Below are 17,654 nucleotides of genomic sequence, written 5' to 3'. Positions count from 1 at the left end.
TTCATCAATAGAAAATATTGTGGACAATTTAGATGCCCACGAAAGGAAATAACTTCGTAATGCACTGGTTAGGTTAGGTTTCTAATGCTGTTCTAGCCATTTTCATGAACTTTTTATAAAACATTTCGGAAAAAAATTGACCTTTTCACACCTCCAGGACAAGTTTTATTAACTCATCCATTCTATTATGTCTACTGTGATGATTTCATCTTGTTTCGACCATGGTCTCATAAAAAACTCTCACCTTCATCTCAGCACGAATTCTCATCCTATGAACATCATATGTCAGATACGGTCAAAAAATTGAATAAGGTGTATATTGCATTAAATATTGAAGTGTTGAGCGGTTATTATCTCATACATGCGCAAAAAAATATTTCCTAGGGTTACGGTTACACTCTGGACATTGAATTATATCCGACACATTTATGCAACATACCTAACAGATGTTATTTTGCAGATGTTTTCCGTTCATTCAGCAAGAGGACCACGCTGACCGGTTTCGAAGTACTTATCATCGATGCAAGATAGATCCAACCCGATCAGCAGCGTGCCGGGGATATAATTCAATATGCAGCGTGGTATTAGCTGAGGAAATAGTTGTTTCCCAGAATGCATTCACCATAACTTACTGTGTAGGAACGTTTGGGGAGGTAGGTAGGTCGGTCTAATGTAAGTGGGTCTATTCGACCCGCCACCGCAACCCACAAGGGTTTATTGTGGCTCACACCTATTCACACTCGGCCAAATGAACCCAGCTCCTTAACGAAGCCGATTAGTTTGTATGATGAGTGGTCTTTCAGATCAGATGGTGAGAGTACGAATATGCTGAACTCTAAGACCTGATTCGGTCCCCAGCGGGTCGGGCACAAAGTATATGCACGTTGGGGGAGATGTATGTTTCGGGGATTCATTTTTGTAAATTGTTAGACAGGATTTGAATCTCAAAAACTAATTACTCGTCCTCAGGAGAATAGATTTTGTTCACTACATTATTACCTACTTGCGACCGACCCGGTTTCGAACAGGTAGAACATATATGCCTAGATTTTTTTTGTCATACTTCCGCATCAGCTTGTAACAAATAATAATGACCTTTCATAAAATCATTCAGACAAGAGTAGTTCACAACTATCGATTTTAATTGCAATCCTCCTAAAATACTACTTAGTACTACGTAAAACAAAACCAACGCAACTGCAACCTTTCTTCGTTACACATCGGTTTGTGAGACCTCTTGAATTTATTTTCTGGCGCGATAGTTTTAGTGTGAGAGCCCATGAATGCTTTACCTTCGTTATTTATAACGAAGAGCTTGGCCCGAAGTTTGGATCGTCGTGGCTTTGGCAACTTCAATAAATCGTAACTGTATATACGTTATAGTATAAAAGCTCAAATTCAAATATGTTATTTGGACCTCTTTAAGAGGATACTTTCACTGTTGCCGGACTGTTTTGACAGTTCTGACTAGACTTAAGGGTTAAGTGTAGATGCGTTACATTATGCGTTGTATTATGACAAACCCATAGATGTTACCGCATTAAGAGACTCTGGATAATATCAGTGCTTCGCAACGCTTCAGTTTAAGCCTGTATGTTATCAAGTCCCTATTTCGGTACAGTTGCTATAAGATATGAGTGGTCTAACAAATTACACTAATATGCTTGTGGAATCTGAGGTCGGAGTCTAACCACAGTCCTAGGTTTTTGCTTTCGTTTACTAACGAAAGTGTAACAATACCAAGTCGTACATCGATCAGACCTTCAATTTCAGTCCTTATGCGTTTCGTATCTATCAGTAAAAGTTGGAATTTACTCGTGTTAAGTTTCAGATTGTGAGCGGCTGACATGTCAAGATCCTGACTGACTTTATTAATTTTACTGAATGAGTAGTCGTCTGCATAATGATGTATACGGCAGTTAATTTATTGTGTTATGGAAATCTGAAATGTATATTGAAAACAAAAGTGGTCCAAGAAATGATCCTTGAGGGACTCCAAAACCAAGTGGTAAAATCAAAAACTACACCTCAACGATTTGATCTCCACAAACTTTATTTGAAAAATATATCACAACATGCAAAGACATTAGCTTTTTCAAGTGATTTGAAGTCAATTGGAAAAGCTAATGTCTTAGCGAAACATGTTGTGATATTTTTTTCAAATAAAGTTTATGGAGATCAAATCGTTGAGGTGTAGTTTTTGAAATTACTATGGATCTTCATCAAGTAACGGCCGAATCAATCAGAAAAAAAAACAAGTGGTAAAACATCTAAATATCTACCATGTCTGTTGAAACTGTCCAGCTACTTAGGAAACATTTTATAGTTACCCAAATGACATATATAACGTAAGTAAAGTTGCAATTTATTGACGTTTAATCCCGGTAAGGGGTTTTCTGCTACATGTTACCAGTCAAAGCACTTCATAGTAGTCCATCCATCGTGCCCTACCCATATAGGAACGATGCGCTGAGAAACTAAATATCCGTTATGAAGAAAAGAGAATTGAAACTTTCTTCATTATGATTTCCTACCACGTAATATCGGCTACATCCATCAATTTATTTAAATATCCATTGTTATAAATACTTGGTTAGGAGTTGTTTGACACTGGAGTCAAAATAAAAATATAATTAAATGCCCCCACGCTTTTTTTACACGAAAATTATTTTTGTTGTAGATAGATTTATTCTAATTTCAGACTTATCAAAAGTCATTAGTTACATCAAGCCATAGGACTTATTATCAATGTTGAACACAATCTTGAATTATTTTGAATTTTTTATTTTGTGTTGCTTTAGTTTTTTGAACTATTATTTATTTTTCTGATTGATTCGGCCGTTACTGATGAAGATCCATAGTAATTTCATAAAAAACTACACCTTACAATTTGATCTCTAAAAACTATGGGGATAAAATCGTAAAGTGTAGTTTATGAAAAGTCAAATATAAATTTTAAACTCAAATTGGGAATGGGCCTGTCTAATGATCTGTATATTGACATACTGCCATATTGAGTTGAAAAATGGCATAAAAATGAATGAATGAATTTGAATCTTTCTATGTTTTCTACCACTTGTTCAGAACAATAGATACTCACGTCTAGTAAATTTTTATTTTTTATCTACCACTTCACTTGGCAATAAATCCTGAGGGGTACATATAAAAAGTTTATTATTTGTGGAATAGCACAACAATTTTTTTATAAATTTTCAAAATGACTAGTAACACTTGACTATAACCCAAAAAAAAGTAACATTCTAGAGTTAGGTTACCTGCTTTGGGTGCTTGGAATGAATGTTTATTGTACCTTTAGAAGAAAAATAATTTTCAAAAAGGTTCAGCACTATCGCACCTCCTCACCTTTGAGTATGCATTGCAAACACCAACAACTTCTTCAACTATAACCACACCATGCCACAACGAACAACTGAAGACTAAACAAAAGATATCAAATCGATGGCCCAAAATTCGAACGACCAATCGTAGTTTATCTAAAAATAACATGCTAGCATCTATTGATTGTTTCAAGTAACAATCTCATCAAATGTCAAACATATAAAGACTCGAAGACACTCCGGCTATTTATAACGATCTGTCGGAAGAGAAGTTATTAATGACATTTAAGTGTAGCACTTCGAAAAGGAAGAAGCTATAAATACGTCACTGCGATCAGCATGTTTCAAAGTGTGACGTCACAACTGCAATTAGTGTCCCAAAGCGATCGAAATTGAGTTCTCGGCCTCGACAGAGAAGTCAGGAAAACGGTCTGCGACTACGGCTATTGATCAAACCGCGCTGAAGAAAGGAATGATACAGAACAGACTTAAGGGCATTATGGGATTAAATGGGATTGACTATGGCGAGATAACTTTTATTGAAAAATATTTGATGTTACAAATAATTATACTTTGACATGAATAGATTGGTTACGAGTGGGTGGGTGCTAAATAAATTGGACAAAAAAATTGCAAGGTAACTTTGTGTTCCATATTTCCGTTGTTTGTAAACATCAACTGCATCAATTCCAATTTTTTCTTGAAATGACAGTTTTTGATTGTTTTTTTCCTACTGGATATCGACATCTTTTTTGATCTTCTTAATCTGTATCCTTCTCTAAAGTAAACATAACTATTGGCGAAACAAAAGGACGAAACTGACCCCCAAAGATCTATTATCTAATGTGCTAATCTTAAGGAGCGTACCTATATTGTGCATTTGTTTAATGTCCCCCTTTTATTTTTTGAACGGGTCAACTCAAAAATATTGAAATTTGGGATAATGAATTTAATGTATGAATACTTTATTTTGAAGTGAAATTGACAGATGAAACTTTCAAGATGGCGACTGGGCACCATCTAGGGAAAAAAAATTAAATGAAAAGAGGGGTCTTGTGGAACATCTTTTTGAAGCTCCTGACAAATGCTTCACAACTCTAGAATAGAATGTCAATATATTCAACTACTACAAAATGGCGGAAATTTTAATAGTTGCCTGAATACATTCACATTTAACTACATAATATGAGGTAATAAGCTTGAGGTCAGTTCAGAAGATGCTCGAAATGGTTGCCTTGAACTTCTTGACATATGAACAGCCTACCCGATATTTCACGCCGAACACAGTAACGTCAATATCTCTACAAATATTTATTATTTTCTGCCGTATATCCAATATTGAAGCAGGTTCAGTTTCGTACACCTTTTGCTTCAAATAGCCCCATGAAAAAAAGTCCAAAGGTGTCAAATCTGGTGAGCGGGCTGGCCAATATGTAAGACCTCGACGGCCAATCCAACGATCAGGAAAAGTTGCAGCCAAATAATCTCTTACTTGTCTGGAGTATTGTGGTGGTGCTCCATCTTGTTGAAATACGATATCCATATCGAATTTATTAGGTTTCACTTCGACGATTTAAGTGATGAGAGGGTCAACAGTAGTTTCCAGCATATTCAAATACAGTTTCCCCGTTGAATTTTGATTAATGAATAGAGGTCCTACAATATTCCCAATATTCCTGTCAATCATTATTTTTTTCTGGGTATGTGTTTCTCGGAAAACGTGAGGGTTAATGTCACTCCAATAACGGCAATTTTGTCTGTGAACATTGCCGTTTAAAAATAATGTACATTCGTCACTAAAACATATATTGTGGAGATAGGTAGGATGCCTTGCAATGGTTTCCGTCATCATTTCGCAGAATTCTGTTCTTCAGGGTCATCTTCAGTTATTTGGTGAACCATTTTAATTTCGTATGGATGATAGTTATTCCTCTTCAAAAGTCCCCACACAGTAAAAGGCGACACCTCACAAACATTCGCGACGAAATAAGTGGACTGTTCAGGATTTACTTATATCTCACCAAGTATTTACACTTGCTTTTCTTCCGGAATGGACGGATGACCTGAGGGCTTTTTGTTATGTACACTACCGGTAGTTCCCTCAAATATTTTCTACAGATAGGACGATTCGGAAAACGTTCATTGAAAATCCTTTCGATCTCGTGAAAGTTACACGTCGCACCGTAAATGAAACTCGCTTCAATGTTTTTTCCAATGGACGAGAATTGACCATTTTAGAGATTGTTGACGTGGTGTGGTGTGTCATAAGACCCCCCTTTCCATTTATTTTTTCCCCAGATGGCGCCCAGTCGCCATCTTGAAAGTTTTATCTGTCAATTTCACTTAAAAATAAAGTATTCATGCATTAATTTCATTATCCCAAATTTCAATTTTTTTAGTTGACCCGTTCAAAAAATAAACGGGGGGGGCATTGAAGAAATGCACTGTATAAGCTAATACCTTGTAACGTAATACCGGCATGTTCGGTTGAATGCGAGATGACACGGTTCGCTTCCGCATTTTGCGTTTTGGCTGTATCATTTATGATTATGGCGTAAAGTAGCCGAACGAGGTTACGATACAAAGCCACATACGCGAAACCTATACGAGTATTATACTCGTTTCAATTAATTGCCTCAACGTAACAGTTTGCGGACTCCTTCTCCACTAGCCGTAACGTAACGCGATCGCGGTTACGTAACAGATCATTTCTAACAAATGGATACGCGTCTTCACAAAATGTAATACGTCAATGAGGTCGGTCATGCAGTTCCTAGATTGTATTCGTTTTCGGAAGGTAAACTATATACGGTATTCTTTTCGTTTCTGAATATTTCAAGATCCCATAATTAAATAATTGGCAGAAATCATATTCGACTCAGAAGTCTACGAAGAAAAAATTGATTCTCCTCCATAAATGTCTCGAAATTGTTTTTGATCTAGGGTAGAGCGGAGCTTATAGGTCCGCGAGTGAAAAGATCCGCCATACCTAAATCAGAAACTAAAGATTCATTCGGAAATGAGTTTTTAGTTATTCGATTCTTCCCGAGATATTATAACTATAAATTTATGGTAATTATTTGGTTATTATATGCTGTCTTAAGTGAAGTCAATGTTATTTAGAATAACTTTCTTGTTTTTGAAGTGATAACTTCTTATGGGAGGGTAAAACGCTTCGTTACTCAACGCGTTACAGCGCCAGTTTGTCCGGCTTCCCTTTCTCTCACGCATACGTCAGCGGAAGGCAGGTCCCTCCTCTCTCATCGGACAAACGCTTAGTTTTAGTGTAGAGATACCCAGTATTATAAAAATCTAACCAGTGAGCACGCAATATTCTTTCATTAAATGAAACTTGGCTGGAACTGATACTAATTTTGTGTATGTACATGGCTATAATATATGTACATACACAATCCCTGTCCCATATTTATTTGCATAAAATTTAAGTAATAACCTAAGCTTTTCTCAAGTTAAACAATTTTTATATTAAAAAGTTCAACTTAGATTAGTTTAAGTTATCACTCCTGCGAGACGCACACATTATTTTTTTGTATACTTAATCTAAAATTAACATTAAACCTACCATTGGGGATAAAATGTCGATATGTGAATCAATATTTCCCGTGGCCAAACAAAAATTATATAACAATAAGCGGTCGTAAAGTAAAATCAATCAGTAAAAAAGTTTTTTGCAGAAAGAAACGGAAATAGTTGAAATTCTGAAGAGTAGTACTTTTGTTTAGTATGCTGGAAAAGTGTATACAGAGTTCCTGGGAAAGGATAGATAGAAAATTCCGCCCATAACAGATACATTAACGTACGATGTATGCAAGAATTATACTTTAGATGAATGGTAATTGGTTTTTTATATTAAAACTACCCTTTCGTGTTGACTATTGCTAGAAAACAAAATTTGCTATTGAAACTGGCATGTTGATGATTTGTTCCAGAATGAGAAACAATTGCAATTGATAGACATGTTTTTTGAGAATAATAGGTAGTTTAATTTATTTAATTTTTCAAGGTTTTTCATCGTGAAATACCACATACTTCGATTGGTTCTTTCTACCCCAGCATTGGTCTTTTGTGCCCCTTGAATGGGATAAAAAAGACCACTTGACTTGAAGTTTTATATCGTCTCCTCCGGTGAAATAAATAGAAGCTAGTTTTATCCAAATTTTGATTCTCAAAGATGAAGAAAGTTTTACTCATAGGTATTCAACTGCATTATTAGCTCTACCCTACCATTAGTAATTATATATGAATTTTTAATGTTATTGGGTAATAGTTCTCAAAGAGGGTGGCTCTTTATTGGTGCATGACATTCATTTGGGATTTCGGATAAATGACTCTCAGTTAGAACCACAAACTAAATGAGTATATCCCACTTGATACACGCATTTGTTGAAGAAAGATTATCGATGTTAGATTTAGTTTTTACACATATTTTAAATGTATGCCCAACAAATCATATTTTTTCAACATGAAGGAATTGATGAAGAAATGCCGTCAAACAAAATAAGTCATCCAATCACCCAAAGTGATTACTACCTCTCCCAAAAATATTATGAAACCCGTAGAATTCAAAATCTAGAAAACTAGTAATATTATCTTAGGCTCAGTCTTTAGTATTTTAATTGTTTTTAACATATAAGCGATGAAACGATTATTGAAATGGAATATGATTTTTGTAGGCTTCGATGTGGCTCTAACTTAGTAAACACCTTCATATCTCGCATTTCCAAATTTTTCACATTTAGCTCAGAACGTTTCGCTGATATGGAAAAATCTAAAATTATTTGAAAGCTTAATCGATTTGGGAAGGTTATAAATGTGATTTGTCTTCTACAAAATGCATACTGAAAGAATTCAATTAGTAACAAGCGAGAGAAAGAAGGCGGTGGCTATTTGAAAGACAATGTTAATAATTTTTACCTTGATCTTAAGTTTGGAATTTCCTATTTGAATAATCACCCAATTATACGAAGTTACATACAATTGTACCCAGTCTTCAATCCACTGTCTAGTTGAGTACGTCATTCAATCAATATAATACTTTTTATTGTAGACCACCACACGTAAAAAAACGATTACTTTCACACCATCAATTCTTTTCCATTTAGGAACATTTTATATTTTTTTAAGAAAATTGAAGTTGTAATTTCAATAAATCTAAACCACCGTACTGGACCAGATTCTTGTATTTCTTAAAATCGGTAGATTGCATTTTTTATCGAGTTCAACAAACCACAATAACGCTTTCACTAATATAATCACTCCAAACCTCAACCTCCTCACAAAAGTTAATTTAAATTAGTTTCGAATCAAACGAAATTTATGAACAGATCGAAAATCAACTGTAATTTAGAGTTTGCAACGGTTTTCGCCAATAAAGAATAACAGTATACTCACTGTCTCGGAAGTGGCTTGTCCTTCTCAACCGCGTTCACAAGGAAAAGCACTTTCGTTGTAACATGAAATGCTCATCTTGTTCACCCCTAGACGCGACTGCGAGGAGACTTTCCCCTTGTAAATCTTTAATGCGACCGTTATCGATGTGATCTACACAAACCGATTTTTTTGCGATTATTTGAAGTAGTCACGATAAGCCCACAGAAAGTTTTGTTGGTTACTCTTGGAAATTGAAAAATTTGTGAAATAAAAAATATTAACGACAATTTTGAAAATTGACACACGACAAGTTTTTATTTAGATATTTAATTTGCAAGTAATGTTTCAAGACAATGAAAATGAAACTTTTATTGATTACGGATTCAAACAACGCACTTTAGTGTAAGATTTTCCTTTGAAAGTTCACAAAACCGCGACACGTGTTTCACTATACGATAGTTTCTTCGGGGGTCCCAATATTGTATGGTTTAGTAAACTTTCAAGTGGAAATCTCACAATAAAGTGTTTTTTTAAGACCAAAACACAAGCACTACAGAAAAATCCTTAAGACGCTCTTAAAGGTCCATGCGGAAAACTTCCTCAGGAAGTTTATTCCACATGAACGCCGTTCTCCAAATGAAAGAGTTCCTAAACAGTGAAGTTCGAGGTGTACTGAGTTGAACCTCATAACGAAGAGCAGCCACAGTCCGTCGCGTACATATTGTACCGATCTTGGTGGAATCAATAGTACCAAGGCACTTGAACATTTCCTGTGAAAGTATCTATAGAAGAGATATAAATCTCCAACCTTTCTTCGATGTTCCAGACTACCAAGGTTGCAAGTGATATTCTCGTCTCCAATCAGGCGGATGGCTTTTTTCTGGATGGAATCCAGCAGCTTCAGGGAATGCATAGGGACGAAGCTCCATACAAGAGAACAATACTCCAAAGAAAAAAAAAGATTTATTTCCAGCAGGAGTACCCAGTTACAGGACATGCTATTATCACAGAGTATATATGAAATAAATATTAAAAATAATGGAATACAGAAATGTATAAAAGTATATGCTAAAACAAAGTATATATAAAATATTCGTATGCGTAGAATTTCAAAAGAGGGAAGAAAATTTGAGTATATAACACAAAAAGTTACAAATCATGCAATGTAGCAGTACTGACACAAATGTTATTTATAGTATTATTAAAAGTGATTCTGGATACATGATATCAATATTTATGCGTGATGCTTCGCAATAGAATTTCAGATGGTGTCGACCTTTACTTCTTGGTACTAAGAAATTGATCTCGGGTAAAAGAACCCTACTGTCAATATTGTTGTTCAGTAATTTATGCAGGAAATTTATTCCAAGGATAACTCTCCTATTTTCCAAAAATGTCATTTTAAATCGTGTCAACAAATTGTTATGATCGATGCCTCTAGTGGGGTATTGTACATCAACTTTTAGACATAAGTATTTTAGGAACTTCCTTTGCATGGTCTCAATTAATTTTTTTTTGTAGTCGTGAACTGGATTCCATAACACAGAGCCATACTCAAACATAGATCTGGCATACGCAAAATATAGCAATTTTAAGGTGGCAATACTTTTGAAGTTTTTGCCATTTCTGTAAATGAATCCAAGCATCCTATTGGCGTCAGCAGTCATATTCCTTGTGTTGTAAATGTTAATTAACTGTCGTATGTTATACCAGGATCTTTTATCTCATGTACGCGGTTGATTGTAGTATTGTTGATTGAATAATTGAATATAATTGTGAATTATATTATTTTACATTTGGATACGTTCAGCTGTAGACGATTATTATCACACCAAAGTTTGATTACATCTAATTCATGTTGTACACGTTGACAGTTATAATATAGTTTCAGGTCGTCTGCAAATAGTAGGCTAGGAATATTCAAAGAGGTTGCCAAGTCATTAATAAAAATTAAAAATAAAAGAGGTCCAAAATTGAAACCTTGTGGTACCCCAGATGTAACTACGTACTGAGCCGATTGGAAAGATTCATACTCGACGAATTGTTTTCTGTTAACTAGATATGATTTCAATTAGAGTAAGCAGTTTGTTAGAGAGTCCTCATTTTGTCAATTTGCTGAGAAGAACGTAATGGTCTATTTGATCGAAGGCTTTTTGAGAGTCTAAGTAAACAACATCGACTTGTTTTTGCTTGTTCAGGTACGTACAGATATATTGATTTAAACATGATCTTTGTTGTACGAAACCATGCTGAGTAGGAGAAAGAACTTTTTGAATATGGGAGTACATAACATTTTGCACACATATCGCGAAAAGTTTAGAAAAGTTACATAAAATTGAGATTGTCCTGTAGTTTGTGATATCGCTAGGTCTGATCTGAGCTTTATAAAGGATCAAAAGTTGCAGAGGTGTGTACAGTTTTCTGGTTCGAAACAGTTTTCCAAGCTTTTGCGAAGCAGGCTTTGCAATTTCAGCGAGATGATTGTGCTAAGATATATTGGTGTTCATTTCAACTCCCAACAAACTCATCAAAGTGTGTTGTTTTTTAAATACGTTATAATGGATTTCCATCAAGTATCGGTCAGTTCTATCATACTTAATTGATTAGTCAAAATAAGAATAAGCAGAAAGAATTCAAAATTCCCAAGCCAAAGTTGTTAAAAAAGAGGAATCCGAAAAAACCTCTATCGTTTCAAAGGTGAAAAACAGACACTCTGAAATATCCAGCAGACCATGAATTGTCACAATTAAATCTTGTCTTTACAAACTAAAATCTATATATTCAATGCTTTATATATTTTTAACAATTTGAAGTACCTGAATTTCAAGTAGCTGAGTTTTACCATCCAATCAATTTTGAATAAATCAATAAACATTAACATAAGAAAAGTGTTTCTTGAATACGTTATGAATTTTCATCGGCCGATTCCATCACATATTACAAAAAAAAACACGTTTTTCATGTACGAGTAGTAGTTCTGATGGTAATTTCATTTTCCTTTCACTGTGCATTCTATCATTGCATCTAATCATGGATGGAGTGGTGCAGTAGGTACTCGTAAATGTCTTTCTTGGCTCCAATTATTGAAATTTCATCTTTAATAGGAATACAGTTCCAATCCAGGATCGCCTTCTATTATACTAACTTTTTGATTCGGAATAGGAACCATTTCATTTTGAATTGTAGTCCAAAACCAGTCATAGGAAAAGATGAAAGAATATCTACTGATGCTATTTCGAAAAGGTTTCAGATAAATAACCCACCATATTTCCTTAATGCATCAAAGTTTATATCATAACCAGTAATACCGCTCATGAACTCGTACCTATGATGTGAAGACACTTGATCTTGAGATGATTATTTCAAGACTCGGAATCAAGATGAAATATCAGATTATTGAATGAATGAAATAATCGAGAATATGGAAAAAAGTACAATCGATGATTGACTACTTCTTAAGAATGGAAAATATTCTTTAACACTTTGCAGAAGATTTTTAAAATCGAGTGTATCAAACTGTACATAGACTTTTATAATTCACCTCTTGAAAATTATCTGGTTGATAGTTTGGAGTTTAAGTGAGTGAGGTGAAGCCTAAAACAATCAAGTAATATAACTTTCCTTGCTTCACCGCAAGTGAAACATTGAAAGCACTTAAACTCGAGGTTTACGACTACATAAAACTAAATGAATACTGAATTGAACTCTTATTACCTTGAAAGATGAAAAACAACAAAAATCTCTTCAATTTCATCTTGGGTTTGCCACTGAAAAATAATCGAAATAAAAATCATTTACGATGTACATCGAAGACATGAAGTAGTAGTCCTTAGCTCGCACAAGTTTCTCAACTTCTGAGAGTAGTCGTTCGTATGGGGGCGACAGCTGATTAAACATCATCGGATTATGTAGCTGACAACTATGTGGTCATTTTTCGTAGAGTTCCAATCTAACACACAATAACTACTCCTCTGAATTTCAAGATACATCTAGCTGGTCAGTACTATCTCGACTGTGACAAGCTCCAAACGATCTTGCTATAGAGGTTGTCAAATTAGGAGGCAGAATAACGTATAAGCTTTCATTTAAAAACACAATTGCTGAAAAAAGTATATATTTTCTTTCAATTTCCAAAAAAGAAAATATTTTTTGGAACAAATAAAACACTCCCCGTAGATACTTTCAAAGACAAAAGATAAACTGAAAGTTACTAAAGGTCAAACTTGGCCTCTGAGATACGTAGAAGATAGTGTGACATAAGTTATTGCTCCATAGACAAACAGAGATGGGTGTCAAACTCCAGAGACAAAAATAGAAAGGTCTACCTTAAGAAAATATTTTCATTACTTCACTAGTATAATTTTCTAATTAAACATTGTTTCCGCCAATCATACTAGCGCTGATTGCTTTTTGAGAGGCCTTTTGTAAATACTCTTAAAGAATTTGTATACATCTATTCTGAAACGTCTTTGCTATGAACCATACATTAAAAATAATCATCCGAAATCATCGACTCTATTTTGATGATAGACACTACCTTGCACTGATGAGTGGCCAAACAGCCCGAAACCGGTCTGCAAGTGTGTTCCAATAATTGAAAATCTATTACGGCAGCTGTGTCGCGAACAGCATATGCAGGAAAAACTTCAGTGAAGAATCTTACACTGACACCTGTCGGATATAATCCAACGCCTTTCGTGGTATTGGCCAGGGGATTAGTTGTTTTCTGATGGGTGTCAGTCCATTAACCTACAGTTTAGGGAGATGAGATTGGCCTGAACGAAGTGTTCCTTTAGATAATTTTGAAAAATGAGACCTTGTTAATTTTTAGCTCGTAATGGGGTCATGCTTCAGGATTTCCACTCATGTATAAGGTATGTTATTTTTTTAGAATAGAGATAGATGAAACGAATGTAAAAAAGTACATATAATTGAAAAACCAACAAGTAATTTTCTGTGCAAATATTACAGTGAACTTGTTGTTATGAATCAATTGAAACTGAACTCTTGAAATTATTCCGAAATACAATTTGAAAAAACTGCTCTTTCACTCATTTCAATGAAAAGTGACGAAGTCATTTCCTCTCACGAAGACGATATCTATTAAAACTCAAATTGCGGATATCAAAAAGGAAAGAGGTTTATGTCAAACAGGTTTTTATGTTACTTGAGGTTTATTTTGAACAGGAAAAATTTACATTAACTATGTTATCGTATATAGGTTGATGGATGTAGCCGTTACTACGTGGTAGGAAATCATAATGAAGAAAAGAGAAATGAAACTTTCTATACTTTTTACCATATTTATTTGTAACTAACGTTACTGCAGTTTCGTCCTATACGGACATTTTCAAACTTATACAAGTTTATTGTATAAGTTTGAATATGTCCATATAGGACGAAACTGCAGTAACGTTAGTTACTAGAAAGTTTCATTTCTCTTTGTCAATGACAAATAAAAATAATAATTAAATCTTCGCTTCCTTTGGAAGTTTCCCTTATTTTTTGTATGAAGAGGAGAAGAAGAAAACTAAAACCCTTCTTTGCCAATAACTAATTTCTCCTCAAAATATACCCCTGTCAATTTGATAGTAATAATTGTGATGGAAAGTGTTACGAATTCAAAGACATAAAATAGACCGTCATGTTTGACTATAAGTTGTCGTTTTCAGCTTATTAACGATACGATAAAATTACATCGGTAACTTTGGATAATTTTTTGTACTAATAGGTATTGAACGGAGGCGTTAGATAAACTTTTGTGATAGTCATTTAAGAATTTCGATGGGTACCCCATTAATGTTGCGACATGAATGGTGACCTCCTTTTTTATTTAATCTTCAGTCGTTTACCGAAATGGATTAACCAGTGCGAGTCAACAAAATAGTTTTTTATCGAAAGTTTACCAACAGGTAGTAAAACTTTCATAATTATTAATGAGTACTAAATAGTCATTCTGGATTTATGAGTAGGTGACATGTTTAATATAATTTGCATTTATAGCCGTAGGTACTGAAATAAAATAATGTAAATGATGAATTGTCCTCCATTATTGAAGTCGGTGTAGAGGTTATTTGGATGTCTTCAGCTGATATCACTATTGCTATCTCGGAAACGGTAGGTCCTACAAGGACGGTTAAATGAAACAAAAGTTGCCTTTTCAGGAATGTAACATAATGATATTCTCAGATCGATTAAATCACCAACCGTTTCTGAGATATTTGCTCTACCGCTTCCATTTTCAATAATATAAAAAAATGACAGAGAAACGTTTTACTTCATTTAATGTTTTTCATAATCTGGTTCAACCCATTTTCCAACGTTTCGTTCATTGAAAACGATCATCAATATTTTTTTTTTCATTTTGGTAGTCATTGTAATTACAAATTCATTGATATATTACAATTATATTACAACATATGTATTTCTCGATGTTTTTTCCGTAAACACATCATCAATATTCTATCATTTGTTTATTAAGAACTCGAATTTCCGAATGTTACTGAAATCCAAACACTCCCGTTGGTGATGTCGCTCATTGAGTTCCTAAATATTTATATTCACTAAAATCCAAATAGATTTATGTCCGGGTTGTTTTGAAAAAGAAACCAGTAATCTTTGTATCAATACAAGTCATTAATAATTCCCAAATGACTCTTGAAAATTTGTAGCTACCCAAATATTTCTGTTCAGAAAATAAGTATATCAACAAGAAATAACTAATAAAAACACTGTTTCAAAAAAGTCATAGATAATATTCAGGAGAAACATGATAAGCGATAATTTCTTTTTTTATTTTTTTTTTTGAAGTAAACCACACATGAATGTGAATGTCAAGTTAATTGTCAAACAGAAAATAAAACAGTTATTCAATTTGGTGAGCGATGTTAAGGGAAAAACATGAATTTTTCCAATGACGAAAGAGTGGATATACTTTTTGTATATTCCACTACATCTGTACGGAACATTTTGAAGAAAAATAAATTCAACAGGGGAAACGTTTTTTGTAGATGGCGTATTACACATTACACATATGCATAATACACATATACATATTACATAATGAGAATGCTTCAGTAGTAACGGCTTTATTTTATTGTTAATATTTTCAAATAACTTATATTTTTTTAAAGTTTTTTTTACATTGGTACTAAACCTATTAGTGACAAACTATTTTTATAATGACCTTAAGTATAGCTGTATAAAGCTAACCCTGTTTTTCTCAAAAGTAAATAATATTTTTCGAAATACCACACTAATCTGTTTGTAATAAATGACGTGAAAAATCTTACCTAGCGTTAAGTATTGCCGTTATTTGCAAAAATGATATTAATATAACATATGTAAAAAAAATAAAAACGTGTTTTGATTAAAATTTGTTATTGAACATACATTTTCGGGATATAAATAATTTTCAAATTTAAAAGTTATGATGAAGAACATATTTTCATTGATAATTTTTCATCACATGGTCATTTTAAATTACGCTTGATATATGCCATCTTATTTAGAATACCTTGTAGAATCAAAAAGTTTCAAAGTCTGTTATTAAAATTTTTATATCGCCATTTGTAGAAAACGGAGGTCGAAAAAAATTAGTGACCTACCGTATAACTTTTTGAAAAATCAAGATATTTTTTCCAACGCGACTTTATTCGTCAAAGTGTTCAGCTAACAGCATAATTCTTTCAAAATTTGAAATTGTATAAAGCCCTATTTTTAGCAAAGAAAATTAAAATAAAAAATAATGGAAAAAAGCTCCGAGAGTTTGGCCTTTTTCATTGTAAATATCCTTCTCTTCCAGAATCAATACGGTTGAAATTTCTAAGTGAATATGTGGATGCACTTTCCTGAAATTATTATAAATATACAAATATAATGAAAATCAATGATAGTAAAGTTATTATCACAAACTATTTCATTCATTTATTCTTCATTTGACGAAAATCTCTGGCTACCAAGCACAATTTTTAGGGAACAGAAACAATTCGCTTGGGACTAGATCTGGTCAGTGAGGCGGATGGTCAAGCAGTTCTATCCGTAATTCATGGATTTTCGCCATAGTAACCGCTGAGCGAAGCATTGTCTTGATGAAATAGGATTTTTTTTGTTTGCAAATGTGGCCGTTTTTCAGCAAGTTCTGCCTACAGCTTGTCACTTAACGATGCATAGTATGCTCCAGTAATGATTTTTCGTTTTTAAAGATAATCGATTGAAACAACTTCACGAGTATCCCAAAAAATAGCCGCCATCACTTTCCCAGCCGAAAAAACAGTGTTTGCCGGTTCTTCCTTTATACTCCACTGTTAGGACTGTATTTTTGTTACGAGCACATAATGGTGTATCCAAGTTTCATCTACAGTAATTAATCAGCACCAAAACTCGGATTTATTGCGTCTAAACTACGCCAATAAAGTGTTGGAATTCGAACATGTTCTGGTCTAACTTGAGCAAACGCGGCACCTAACGCGCGGACAGCTTTCTCATACCTGAATGCTGACAAAGACGTTCTTTAGACATGTTCATAACCTCTGTTATATCTCTCACTTTAATTCAGCGGTCCTCTAGCACCATTTGGTGAACTTTGGCGATGTTTTCGTCGGTTGTTGCAGTTTTGTGACGTTCCAAACGTTCATCGTCTCCCTCTTACGGCCACATTCAAATTCAGCTGCCCAAAATTTAACTGTGGTTAATGATGGTACAGGGGCCCTATATACAGAATCCAGCTCATCTTTGATTTGCGTAGGCGTGTTTCCCTTCAAAAAAATGTAATGACGGCTCGACACTAGATTTTGTCCATTTTCATAAAAACACATCAACTCACTCAAACGACTGTTACATAACAAGATGTCTGAAACTTTGGTGAGTACCTTTCTTTACATTGAGGAAAAAACTTTTCAGACAACCCTCGTACATCCGTCTGCC

At 34.1% G+C, this 17,654-nt stretch overlaps 1 protein-coding gene across 7 annotated transcripts in view; it reads right to left on the bottom strand.

The window, feature by feature from the left end:
• Positions 1-17,654, bottom strand: part of Svil (Supervillin) — a 566,272-nt gene that overhangs the window by 78,667 nt on the left and 469,951 nt on the right. The window lies entirely within an intron of this gene.

Source organism: Leptinotarsa decemlineata, unplaced genomic scaffold (genome assembly GCF_025532065.1).
Source record: "Leptinotarsa decemlineata unplaced genomic scaffold, Ldec_3_MD MMD2_tig00000251_RagTag_RagTag, whole genome shotgun sequence".
Taxonomy (NCBI): Eukaryota; Metazoa; Arthropoda; class Insecta; order Coleoptera; family Chrysomelidae; genus Leptinotarsa; species Leptinotarsa decemlineata.
The sequence above is the reverse complement of the archived record's forward strand: the minus strand, read 5'-3'. Positions and strand labels throughout refer to the sequence as shown.